This window comes from Chenopodium quinoa, unplaced genomic scaffold, assembly GCF_001683475.1.
Source record: "Chenopodium quinoa cultivar QQ74 unplaced genomic scaffold, ASM168347v1, whole genome shotgun sequence".
NCBI classification, from domain to species: domain Eukaryota; kingdom Viridiplantae; phylum Streptophyta; class Magnoliopsida; order Caryophyllales; family Amaranthaceae; genus Chenopodium; species Chenopodium quinoa.
In genome coordinates, this window is record NW_018744369.1 from 123,795 (window position 1) to 138,119 (window position 14,325).

A 14,325-nucleotide genomic window follows, 5' to 3' on the forward strand; every position below is an offset into this window, starting at 1 on the left:
GTGATCTTACAACCATAGGGTTGCTCAATGGATGTGCTGTATCCAAAGAAAATCTTTTAAGAACCTTTTCTCTGTATGTTGATTGATGCACAAGGATTCCATTTTCTAGGTGCTCTATTTGTAACCCCAAGCAGAATTTTGTCTTTCCTAGATTTTTCATTTCGAACTCTTTCTTTAAATAATTGATAGTCACTGAAATCTCTTCAGGAGTTCCAATGATATTCAAATCATCAACATACACTGCAAAATTAACAAATCCTAATCCAAATTTCTTTATAAAAATACATGGGCTGATAAGATCATTCTTATAAACTTCTTTCAACAAATACTCACTTAGACGGTTATACCACATACGCCCAGATTGTTTCAATCCATAAAGAGATTTGTTCAATTTAATACAAAAATGTTCTCGAGAACTAGATTTTGCTGCTTCCGACAGCTTGAATCCTTCTGGGAGCTTCATGTAAATGTCATTATCCAGTGGGCCATATAAATAAGCTGTGACTACATCCATCAAACGTAAGTCAAGTCCTTCTCTTATTGCCAGACTAATCAAAAATCTAAAAGTAGTTGCATCCACCACAGGAGAATATGTCTCCTCATAATCAATACCAGGTCTTTGTGAGAATCCTTGTGCAACTAAGCGTGCCTTATATCTTACAACGTCACCCTTTTCATTTCTCTTTCGCACAAAGACCCATTTATATCCCACTGGCTTTACACCTTCAGGTGTACGGACTACAGGTCCGAATACTTCTCTTTTTCCAAGAGATTTTAATTCTGCTTCAATTGTTTCTTTCCATTTTGGCCAATCATTTCTTTGCCTACATTCTTCAAAGGATCTTGGTTCATGATCCTCATTATTATCCATAACATCTAATGCTACATTGCATGCAAAAACATCATCGACGTCGATTTGATTTCGGTTCCATGTAATTCCAGACATGATATAATTTATTGAAATTTCTTCATTATCAGGTACCTGAATTTCTTCTTGTATCATGTCTAAAGTCTCTTCTGGAGATCCTTCGGAAATTATTTCTTCAATTTTACCATCATTAATCAATGCTCCTTTTCTTTTTCGAGGATTCTTATCTTTGGAACCTATTGGTCTTCCACGTTTTTGGCGTGGTTTAGACTCATTAGCAATTTTATTTTGTCCTTCCGAGACATCTATTTTAAATGGAGCATTAACAGCTGGAATATGTGACTTGGTCACTCTTTTTGGGTCAGCAAACGAGCCTGACAATTAATTCGCTAAACTTTGTAAATGAATTATCTTTTGAACTTCCAGTTCACATTGTTTAGTTCGAGGATCAAGATAGGATAATGATAATTCATTCCATTTAATTTCATTTTCCAGCTCTCTCTTTTCTCCCCCTAATGTTGGGAAAAGTGACTCGTTAAAATGACAATCTGCAAAACGAGCCGTAAATAAATCCCCTGTTGTAGGCTCAAGATATTTAATTATTGACGGGGATTCAAACCCAACATATATCCCCATCCTCCTTTGAGGACCCATCTTAGTGCGTTGTGGTGGAGCTATTGGAACATAAACCGCATATCCAAAAATTCTTAGATGGGAAATATTTGGTTCCTGACCATAAACCAATTGTAATGGGGAGAACTTGTGATAACTTGTTGGCCTAATGCGAATTAGTGCTGTTGCATGTAATATAGCATGTCCCCAAGCAGAAATTGGGAGATTGGATTTCATAAGCAATGGTCTAGCAATTAACTGAATACGTTTTATTAATGACTCTGCTAGACCGTTTTGTGTATGAACATGTGCTACATGATGTTCAACATTTATCCCAATGGACATGCAATAATCATTAAAAGCTTGAGATGTAAATTCACCAGCATTGTCAAGCCGAATAGTCTTAATGGGAGTATCTGGAAATTGTGCCCGTAACTTAATAAATTGGGCAAGTAATCTCGCAAACGCCAGGTTACGAGTTGATAACAAAGACACATGTGACCATCTAGTTGATGCATCAATTAAAACCATAAAATATCTAAATGGTCCACATGGGGGATGTATGGGCCCACAAATATCTCCTTGTATACGTTCCAGAAAACTAATTGATTCAAAATTAATTTTAGCTAGTGATGGGCGAATAATCAACTTGCCTTCCGAGCAAGCAGCACATGATAAATTATTATGAAGAATCTGTTGGCTCTTCAAAGAATGTCCACATGAATTCGTAATTATTTTTCGCATCATTATTGAACCGGGATGGCCTAACCGGTCATGCCAAACAACAAAATCATCAGTAAACTTCTGGTTTACTATAGCATGAGCTTCAATAGCATTGATTTTTGTGTAGTACAAACCACTAGAGAATGTAGGTAGTTTCTCCAAAACATGTTTTGAGCCTTGATTATATTTGTGATTTGAAGGAATTCATTATTTTCTTCATTGATTGTCTCAATATGATAACCATTGTTGCGAATATCCTTAAAACTTAATAAATTTCTTTGAGACAATGGGGAGTATAAAGCATCAATTATTTTAATTTCAGTTCCCCAAGGCAACTTTATAGTGGCTCTTCCGGAGCCCTCAATGATATTTGTACTACCCGATATGGTACTTACATTAATCCTTTTCATCATCAAATGAGAGAAATATTTTTTATTTTTAAGTATTGTTTGTGTAGTTGCACTGTCAGCAAGACATACTTCTTCACCATTCATAGCAAATTGAACTTGAGTAATATCCATGTTCTTCATGAAATAAAATACATGTCAAAATATTAAGCATAAAAATAAAGATGATAAAACAAATAAATCAATAAAAACACTTAAATAGTTCATAAATTTATAAAGCAAAAATCCTTATTACAACGAAAGAAATAAACTTAAATAAATCACTACAATAAGCAAACATAAGTCTAATACTTAAAACTGACATAAAACAATATAATTTTAATTATTCCCTTCTGGGGCAGTGAAGAAATCGGCAACTTCTAAATGAGTTGTACTGCCAAAATCAAAATTATTCCCTTCCGGGGAAGTAAGGAAATCACCAACATCAAATTGATTGGCATTACCAAAATCAAAATCACCTTCACCATCTTCAAGAACAAGGTTTGCCTCAACTTTGTTTCCTTTCTTCAATGATTCTTGGTAAAGTTCAATAAGATGCTTTGGAGTTCTACAAACCCGAGACCAATGACCTTTTCCTCCACAACGGTAACATATATTGTTATCACTTTTCTCTTTTTCATCCCTACGTTCCCACTTCTGGTGGGAATGTGAGTTTGTGAAATGACCTCCACGACCTCTACCATATCCACGTCCACGACCCCGGCCGCGCCATTGGCCACGACCACGACCTCTACCTCGACCACTACTGCTGAAATGGTCTCTGTTTTTAGTTTCTTTCCCGTTATGGGTTGTCACATTCGCTTCAGGGAATGGAGTAGAGTTAGTAGGACGTGATTCATGATTTTTCATTAACAGCTCGTTATTTTGCTCAGCAACAAGAAGACAAGATATTAATTCAGAATATTTTTTAAAACCTTTTTCTCTATATTGTGTCTGTAGGACAATATTATTAGCATGGAAAGTGGAGTATGTCTTTTCAAGCATTTCTGTATCAGTAATATTTTCTCCACATAATTTCTATTGAGAAGTTATTTTAAACATAGCTGAGTTATATTCACTAACAGATTTAAAATCTTGCAATCTCAAATTTAACCATTCATAACGAGCTCTAGGGAGTATCACTGTTTTTTGGTGGTCATACCTTTCCTTTAGATTACTCCAAAGGATTTGTGGGTCTTTCACAGTAAAATATTCATTTTTTTAGCCCTTCATGGAGGTGATGGCGAAGAAAAATCATGGCTTTAGCCTTATCTTGAGGTGTTGCCTTATTAGCCTCTTTTATTGTTTCACCAAGCCCTTTAGCATCTAGATGTATTTCAGCATCTAACACCCATGATAAATAATTCTTTCCGATAATATCAAGGGCCACAAATTCGAGCTTGGCAAGGTTCGACATTTTTCACTATACAAAATAATATTAAAAGATAAGTATATATAAATAGTATTCAAAAATATGTATTAAACGTTATAATCATGCATAAATAAACCTGATACAAATCATGCATAAATAAGAACGAAATAGAAGATGAAAACGTTAGCATGGAGAAAAATAAGAATGGAACCTTAAATTATATATCATGCTCTGTATTCGTTATATATGTTGATATTCCAATAAATAAGCATGCAAAAGTAGATAAATGTTAAATTATAATTGTTATGGGCTGCGATCATACTTACATGATAATAATAATATGGGATTCTAGATAAATGTTTGGTAATCCTACTCAGTTGACTAGCAATGGTGTTGATAACGTGTTAAATATGGAAGAGAAAATAAAGAGAGATGAGGGAAGATTGTTACGTTGTATTTCATATTCCATCTAGTACGGGATATATATGATGTATATTTCCTAGGGTTCCATCAATGGATAAGACTAAATACCCAACTCTAGAATATTCTAGATTGTACATAGGATAATAGTCATCCATATTTAGATATTATCATAACAATAAAATAAAACTATAAAATAAAAAAGGGTGGGGGTGTTGGCAAGAATCGAACTCTTGACCTTATGCTTGATAGTGTGTCTAGAGTTGTGATTGACCATTGGGACGTTATCACGATCGTGATACATTGGTCTTTAAAATTGTATATAATGTATATTAACTTTGTAACCAATTGAAACATATTTCAAATTCTATAAAAATTGTTTTTTTAATAACATTATATTATGTAACTATATGTCGGCTTGAAAAACATATTTTTATTTGTAAAATAATTATACATTTTATATTTCTCAAAGTTATTATTATATCGAGGGGAAATTTTTTAATTTTTATTTTTTTTAAAAAATATAAATAAAAAAAACCAATGTAAAGGCTGCAAATCGCGTGAAGCAAGCAAAGAGAGAAAGTCAATAGTCTCAAACCTAACTCCCTCACTCTTTGACACCAAGCCACTAGCCGTCTAGTTCACCGTACCAGTACGCACCAGCCACAAGGTGTTGAGTAAACGGCGACCACCAGCCCACTGTAGTCTCCACACTCTCCTTCTGTCTGCAACTCTGCAAGCCTGCCGATCCGCCATGCCTTCCGCGCCGCCACATCGCCTTCCACCACTAACAAGAATTACCGGAGTGAGTGACCACCGCCACAGAGCAAGGTATTAGTGTATTAAAATTTAAAATATGAACTATTAAATTTGCTATTTTGTTTTAATTTTACTTATGTATAATTTCAGTCATTTGATTGATTAGATTGAACTAAATTGTTGATTTTCAGTTGTTCATTATTGTGGTAATTACTTGATTATTTATAATTTCAGTCTTTGATAATTTTATAGTCATCACACTTTAATTGGTTGTTCACTTCATCACTTGTTCAATATGGTCATTGTGGTGTTGATTGTTCATATGTTGAATTGAATTAAACTGTATGTGGTGAAATTGATGCTTTGTAGTCTTGATTAGTTGGTTATAGACCTTATTGTTTCATAGTTTGATGTAATGGGTAGAGTTGTCAAGTGTTGTGCTTTCTCGAAATCTGGTGATTTGGTTTATGCCCACCAAATGTTTGGTAATATGCCCCAACCAGATGATTTTATATACAATACCTTATTCAGAGGCTATTTGCAACTTTATTTGGCTAGGGAAAGCTTGATTTTGTACTTACGAATGTTACAGGATTCTATTTTGCCTAACAATTTCATGTTACCTTCTCTTAATAGAGCTTGTAGCATTGATAATTGGATTTTAGAAAGCAAGATAATTCATGCCCATGTAATTATATCGAAATTACCATACCAAGGATTAAATTCAAAAATAGACGACTTCTTATTTTGTCATATAGTGTATGTATTATGCTTGTTGGATAACAAAATTATATATATCAACAAATGGAGGAAGCATAAATAGTTATTGAAAATATTAACTTAGAAAACAAAGAACATTTAAATAGATCATTTAAATAATTGTTCACAACATTCTCACTAAGAAGCATAAATAGCTAAATACAAGGTGTAATCGAAATTGTTCACAACACCTCAACAAAAACAGAGTTTTAAGGATATCTAAACGAACTTCTAAAAATACTCAACACAGTACACATAAATAGAGTCAAGGGATGTAGGCTAATTGCCATAAATTAGGTTACATATCCATAGCCATCAAGACACATAAATAGTGGCAAACAAATCACAGCTCGGTTAACAACTTCTCTTTACGACGCTTCTTCTTCTCTGGTCTTGTTCCCATTACTTCTCCTTCATCAAGCTGCTGCAGTCTGCCAGACCTTTGTTTCACCTGGTTTTAATTACATACATGCAAATAGATTGGGTAAAATGTCATTGATGTACTAGTAAAGATGATATGACATAAAGACTACGTACCGGAAATGTAGACGACTTGTTGTTGTCTCCTCCCGAATCAGAGGTGATTTTTGCTGGAACAACCTAAGTACACATAATGTGTAAATGTCTTGATTAGTTATTCATGCTATAAACTCACATAATGCTATATGCTCACAATTTTGAGTAATAATGTATTTGGTCAAAATACCTTGGCATTGTGCTTCTTTTGAGTGATTCCTCCCGAATCAGTTGTCGTTTTTGATGGAACAACCTAAGTATACATGATGCGTAAATGTCTTAATTAGTTATTTATGCTATAAACTCATAATTTTGAGTAATAATGTATTTGGTCAAAATACCTTGGCATTGTGCTTCTTTTTAGTGACTCCTCCCGAATCAGGTGCCATGGTTGCTGGAACAACCTAAGTACACATAATGTGTACTTAGGTTGATTAGTTATTCATGCTATAAACTCACAATCTTGACTGAAAGTGTATTTGGTCAAAATACCTTGGCATTGTGCTTCATTTGAGTGGGCTTTTTGAAGCCCATTCAGCTAGGGTCTTCTATCTTGAGCCTTTAGGTCTTCCACGAGGCTTCGTTTTCCAAACATGATCTTTCACTACGACAGTACGCATCAATTCTGTAGATTGAGGTGTTAGTTATAACTCGTCCAAGTGAGGTAGCTCATCTAAGTGAGGCATCGCATCGTTTGACCTTGTACGAGTGTCTTCAGAGCACGAAAACATTGATGCACTTCCATGTTCAGAGAAACTTATTGCGGTCTGAGTTTTGTCTCTAGCTTTAGCTGTTATCACATCGGACCTCATTTTTTTGACAGCCTTCAACACCTCTTCCATAGTTTCTTCATTAGCCATTGCCACCTCATCACAAGGTGCTTCTAAATCGGACAACAATTTGTTGTAACGTCTGACCTCGTCTGTCTGTGATGGATTGTGGTATGACACCTTGACCAGAGTGTGTTTTCGGAATATATCCTTACGCCATCTTTTAAGAATGTACTTAGACGGTATGTCAAGGACTCTGTTTTAATCAAGTATCCGCATCATGTGCTTGCACATAATACCATTCGTCTCAAATTTTCTACACTCACAAGAAACTTCATTCGTAATCTTGTTGTATTTTGCGGAGTAGCACCTACGTCTGTCGGTGATTTCATCCTCACTCTTGCCCTCGGGGAAAATCCAGACACGGTCTTCTACAACATAGTTTACCACAATCTCTGTCGTCGAAGACTCAGCACGGTAGTAGCAATACATCATCCTAACACATTCTTTTTGGACCTATTGAAACTTTGTGTCGGTGCGTATCTTTTGGAAAACCTTCTCCACATTGAAACCAGTCACAAGTCTTCTTATGTACTTTATACAGTTTAAATCTGCGGACAGTTCATCACGTGCTCGCTTTACCATGGCTGTAGGGAATAATTTCAAGCCTTTAAAATCCCACTAGCTTGAACCCCACTGTTATCATACACTAAAGTACGGTGGCGTCCAAAAGGGAAGAAGATAGAGCAAAAGAGTCGCCAACAAGTTTTTAAGGAACTTGTAAACCGTTCATAGGATGAAGGTTACACCCCTTAACGATCCAAGAGATCGTCAACTCCATAAGGTCATGAACCAAATAAGGGTTCGGGGATGATGGTACAAATCCAACCTAAAAGAGATTGAACCTGCCCTAATAATAGGCCTCTACTTTATTCTGATCATATTCATGTGCGCTTTCTGATTAACATACAATTAATAGGTTAACCCTAAACCTGTTTAATCTATGTTGGTTGAATATTAATGCACAAATAAACTATTATTGGCGATCACTTGAATTATAATCACAATTAACCTAACAAGATTATTAATTATCTTATTAAGCGTGATTGCAAATACCAATTCCCTTTAACCTGCAATAAAAGGTGATCAAGCAATAACAATATAAAATAATATGCATATCAAGCAACATGATAAATAATCATAATAATTATAAATAATCATAAACATTAGAAAGAACATATGAAGCATCATACTTTAAATCATACTTAATATTAAAGATACCCTAGACATGATACTAGGAATCATAATAACGACCTAAACATGATATCTACATCATAAATCAATTAAACCATTAAAGTACTTACTTGGATGCCTCGTACCTCTTTCTAATTACAAAATACACACGTTAGTAACTTCAAGAAAAAATAATAATCAAAACAATTAAATTAAATAATTGAAAGAGAAATTTTGGGCTAAACCCTCAGAAATTAAAACCTTTCACGTCTAGGGCGAAGGCAACTTCGAATATGGCTAGGTGTTTCTAGATCTTGTGAATGCGGATTTTTGTGTGAAAAAGTAAAGTTTAGAAAAGAATGCTAAAGAATTAATATTATTGAGAATTGATGAAAGAAAGATGATGAATGAATAAAGAGAATTAATGAATAATTTTGTGAATGAAGAGAGTTGATGATTAATAGATGTAGATGATGAATGAAAACAGATTGATGATGATTGAAAACGGAGTTTTTAATACGATATTTATAGAGAAAATCATCCAAAAAAGATAATTTATCAAAACAGAGTCTGAAGATCGCAAAACTAACTTGGCGACAGCCCTGACTCATTGGCGCCAGGACCAGTGGCTAGCGCCAGGCGCCAATGGCTGGCGTCTGGCGCCAAGGCCTGGGGTTGGACGCCAAACCGAATTTTAACGCGTTTTCAAAAATATGATAATTTTATTGTAGTGGAAGATAAAATAATATAATTTTAGTCGAAAATGCTATTTGATCTAATTAAAACTCTGAAGAATCCTAATTGAATTAAGAATGATAAAACCTTCTAGAATGTTCTAGAAGACCAAAACCATTTCTAATTACATTAGGAATGATAAATAATATTAGGCCCTCCCCTAGATCATTGGGCCGTACTTAAAGCTCAAACCGGGCCCAGTTTAGTAAATTGGCCATAAATTCCTCAATATTCATCGGAATTGGGCTTATAATATATCGTTGGAAAGGTCTTTGCAAGCCCCATCCAACTACACCACTATTGGACCCATATCATGGACCAACCAAACTGGATTGACTGTTTTCTTAAAATAAAGTTTTCAAAAACAGAGAGAAGAGAAAAGAAATAAAACTTTCCGCAACACTAGACCTTTCCACACTTTCGTTTCATTCGATTATGATTCGACGTGAAAGACACTCATCACCGGGTTTGGTTTTGGGGAGACACAAATGGGTGTCTACAATGGCTCTTCCATATTTAACCATGAATTCATACAATTTAGTGTTACAATTAAACAAAACCGTCAAAAAAACTGTTGATGCTCTCAACTCTTTGTGTTGTCTTCATTCCAGCCTAGAAGTATTCCTTCATGAATGCAGGGATCCACATGTGTCGTTCATCATAAAGGCCGGTCAGCCAGTCGTTGGTTTGTAGCTCGTACTTAGTAACAAAGTCATCCCATTGAGATTCAAACTCAGCAACTGTCACACTCTCATACACAATACACTTGAACACACTTTTAAAATCATCGTACTTGTGTTTTGACACCAAGAAAGAAGTGTAAGTGATTAGGCCAATTAGGATAAAACTATGCCTCAACTTAAACAAACTTATTTGATTTATATTATCTCTCACATTTAACATTTACCGAGTTTTTCAGGTATCTTTCTCACTATATGCCAAATGCATCACCGGTGACGTGTAGTTGGTAAGACCTCCTCAATAGGTTTCCTCATTGCAGCGGCTTAGTCGGTTAAGATGGCCTGTGGTGCACGGTTGTTCATACATTCCAACCAATGCTTAAATATCCATCGGAATGTATAACAATCCTCACGAGACACCAAAGCACATCCGAGTAAAATTGACTGCCCGTGGTGGTTAACTCCAACAAAATTAACAAATGGTTGGTCATATTCATTTGTGAGATAATTTGTATCAAAGCACACAACATCTCCAAATTCTTTGTACGCAACATGACTACGAGCATCTACCCACAACACGTCTTTCAATCGTCCCTCTGCGTCAAGCCTTTGTGTGTGAAAGAAGTTTTGATTCCCTTCTTGAATCTTCTGAAAGTAAGTCATCATCGATGTGGAATCATTCCCTTTCATTTTCTTCTTCCTTGCCTTGTACATCTCGTGATGCAGGCCTGTAAGGGTTAATGGCATCTTATCTGGTCCGACATACTCAGTAGACAAGCACCCATGAATTTGAGTAACTAGGAAACCCTCATCAAAGTAATTTAACAACTTCCTTCGAACTGTGGATGTGAGCTTCTTCATTCTATACTCTTTTACTAGCTTTGACTTGGTAGGTGTAGGGTTGTGATTCGAATGCTCCAAATTAACTTTCTTCAAAACCCACTCTCCTTCAGACTTGACAGCTCCATATATCATTGCTTGGCACTCACATTTCTTTGACTTCCTTTTCCTACGTCTTAATTCATCTTCGCAAACAACACCCCCAACCACTCCACCTGAACCAGACACACCCATGGCCTTCGCCCTCTTAGATGCTTCCCTCCTCGTCCTCATGTCAGGTCTCCCCCAACACTCGCACCTTCAAGTTGTGGTGGCCCGGTCTCTAACCTCTCCCTTAGTATACGTACCCTGTGCTCTGCATACTCCAAAACCTTGTTGTTCGGCGTACTCTTTATAATATGATTCAATATCTCGCCAGGTCCTAAACACCATTCCCACCTTTGGAGGTTCAATTGAAGTGACTACACTGATGTGATTACTAGAAACAATAGTTTCGACGGTCTCCACTATTTTGATAGGAGACATGTAGTTCAAACTATTATTTTGTCTCGTCGGAGTACAGTCACCCTCCACCCGTGGAACTGTTTCCTGCCCACCATTATGAGAACATGGTGTTTCTAGACCATTTCCACAACAATAGATTTACTAGCCCTTACAATAGCATCTACACTCCCTCCAAAGTCCATAATATTTGGTGGGTCCAGGAACCAATTTCGCAAACACGATGTCCCAAATATATGTGTCACCAATACAATTCAAAGGCATCATGTGAATTTCACTAAGTGCACACTAATCATACACACATCAATATAAATTTTACCTATTAAGTTACAAAATAAATACAATTTTACAAATAGTCACATAATTTTGGATCTTTTACCGAAACAACTATTTTTGAAAAAAGTATTTACCAAGACGGCTAAATATAAAATTTAATTCCCAAAATAGCTAATCTATTAAATTGGAAGGAATTTATCTATTTCTAATTAACTTGGAAGCAATATACAAAAATACGAAGAGCGTAAATAGACTCGCAAAACCCTAATTTCTTGATCCTTGTTTTTGAAAATTTGCAATTGCTCCCTTTTGGTGAATTTGAAGCTAATAGTGAGTTTTTTCTACAACCTTGTGAGGTTTCATGATTTTTAAGCCTTCTACATATCTTGCATTAGTGGCATGGATCCTTGACTATTGCGGACCTAATCTTCAATCTTGACTCATAATTCTCAAACACGAGACCGAACCATATAAGAAAGACAAAGGCTTCTTTTCGGGGAGGTAATTTTTCTTTTTCTAGGTTTAATCTTCTTTATTTTAGTTAATTGTGTACACATTTGCCTTCTTGCTAACCATTTGAGTCTTTTCCCTTATTTTCAAGCCACATCTTTAGAACTTTGAGCCTTTTATTTCTTTTTATTCCATTTTTGGTTTTTGTGAAGCAAATGGTCATGTTTTTGGATTTTGTGGTATATAAGGTTGGATATTGGTTCTATTTGTAAGCAAGCTTGTGTTTTGTGTATATTTTGTGAATAATGGCAAATGTATTATCGAAAAGCCGTCCAAAGTTAAAAAAAAAGGCAAGGACATAATAAATGCAAAGTTGTAAAAGCCGTCCAAAGTTAAAAGAGCCGAGGACAATTGCTTTGAATATATGTATAAAAAGGAAAAAACAAGGTGAAAATGAGAAAATTCAAAAATATTTTGAAGTGATTCTTTTCCCCTTTTCAAGCATTGAGGGCAATGCTTCCTTTAAGCTTGGGGGAGAAGCGTTTACGCTTTATGTATATATGTTTGTGAGTATATCTTTGAATAAGTTTGGGGGTGTTAGTTTGTTTTTGTTTGGTGACTACTTGATTGTGATTCTAAGAAAGACCTCTTCTTTGCTTCACTATTAGGGATACCACAAAATTTTTAAATTTTAAACCTACCTTCACCCTTTTGCCCTTACGTTACAACCATTGGGAAAGACCTTTCGACCTAGAGGTTGAGTAACATTTCGAGGGAGGGCATTATGAGTTAAAGCCTAAGGAAAGGGGATGCAAAGTCAAGATGTTGAGAAACCTCAAATCTATTTGTTTTTCCTGTTCCTTTAAGGAACTATAAAGACGCTCACTAAAAAGTAGATTTGAAGCTAATAGTGAGAATGTGCTAAAATGTTTTGAGATGAAAGTGAATTGCGTTTCTTTAGTTCTCCATGCTTAGCATATCCTATGTTTCAATCAACGTTAAATATCTTAGAACGTGCACTCCTTTACATGTTTAGAAAGATTTGCATTCATTTATGCTTGTACATTTGGAAAGTCCTTCATGAACATTTGTTTGCTTTTTTTGTATTTTTGTATCTTTTTCATGCTTTGCCTTGTTTGTATTATAACGAGAGTTATAGGTTAATCTCTTAGGAAACCTTTACAAGAGCATCACTCGTCCTCTAGGGCGATCTAGGGGTTTAAGTGGCTTGTCTTTAGTTGCTAAAATTGACCGTGATTCCTACGAAAGTTAGTTAGTGTATATTCTTGTCTTTTCTCTTCTTTTTGTTTGTTTGAATAAACTCCTCATTTCTCCCTTGGTTTTGTTTTACTCGAGGACTAGCAAAAGGTAAGTTTGAGAGTATTTGATGGGTGTCATAAATGGCACCCATTTGATGAGCATTTAGGTTGTTTTCACCTTCTTTTCATGGCTTTCATGCTTAATAAATGCTTAGTTTTTATGTATTTGGTCTTGGTTTTACCTTTCCTCTCTTATTTTGTAGTTTTTATGCATTTTGTTTGTTTTTCACTATTTTCTCTATTTTTGTGGTTGTAGGTATTGTACGAGGTTCGGGTCTTGATATTGGTGAATTACTAAGGTGGGAGATTCTTTTGGAGCAAGCTCATGTCAATTGGAAAGCTCAAGATGTAAGGAAGTGGATTCTCCAAGTTCTAGCTCTTGCGTTCACAAGCCGAGCTCTCATGAAGATGGGCTGTTGAACCCACAATCAAGTGTTTTTGGGACTGCCTATCTTATTGTTCATCATCATCATGTTGTGCATTCATTCGAAGACCTTAGCGAACGCACAAATCCGCGAGAAAATCCGAAGAAACCCAGAAGAGCACGGGCGCGCGCTGTTGCTGCGGGGGCGCTCCTTTGCGGGTTCCGGCTTCTCTCTTCTTTGTTTCGCGCCTCTTATAAATATCCTTTTGAACCTAATTTTGCAGAAAAGTTTTATTTTAGATTTAGATCATATTCTTAGCTTAGTTGAGAGCATCTCTCTCTAGTTTTAGGGTTAGTTTTAAGAGTAGAATTTAGAGAGAGAAAGTGAGGAATTTCAATGGTGATTTGAGTGTTGAAGATTTAAGGTGATAATTGTATTGAAGATTATCAAATCAAACAATGAGGATTTCTAACTCTATCTCATTTTATTGCTATGTTTGATTTCATATTTGTTTGGTTTGATTTTGAAGTTTGGTTGTTGATTATTGTAATTGTTCTCCATATTTTGTTGATTCTTGATTCATGTAGTTGTTTGTCGATTAGATGATGATGTTAGAGTAGTTGTTTGCTAGGGATTGGGTGAAACTTGTATGATTGATTGATTGTGCTTAATTTGGGGATTGTGTTGATTAATTGTTGAGATTAAAGTGATTAATGGAAGTTTGCATGTGTGTAATTGATT

General features: G+C 35.5%; 1 long non-coding RNA gene across 1 annotated transcript; it reads left to right on the forward strand.

The window, feature by feature from the left end:
- Positions 1-4,895: 4,895 nt before the first annotated feature.
- LOC110696825 lies at positions 4,896-14,091 on the forward strand. Its single transcript, XR_002506399.1, has 2 exons — positions 4,896-5,212; positions 13,476-14,091. It is a non-coding gene; the product is annotated as an uncharacterized LOC110696825 (long non-coding RNA).
- Positions 14,092-14,325: the final 234 nt, after the last annotated feature.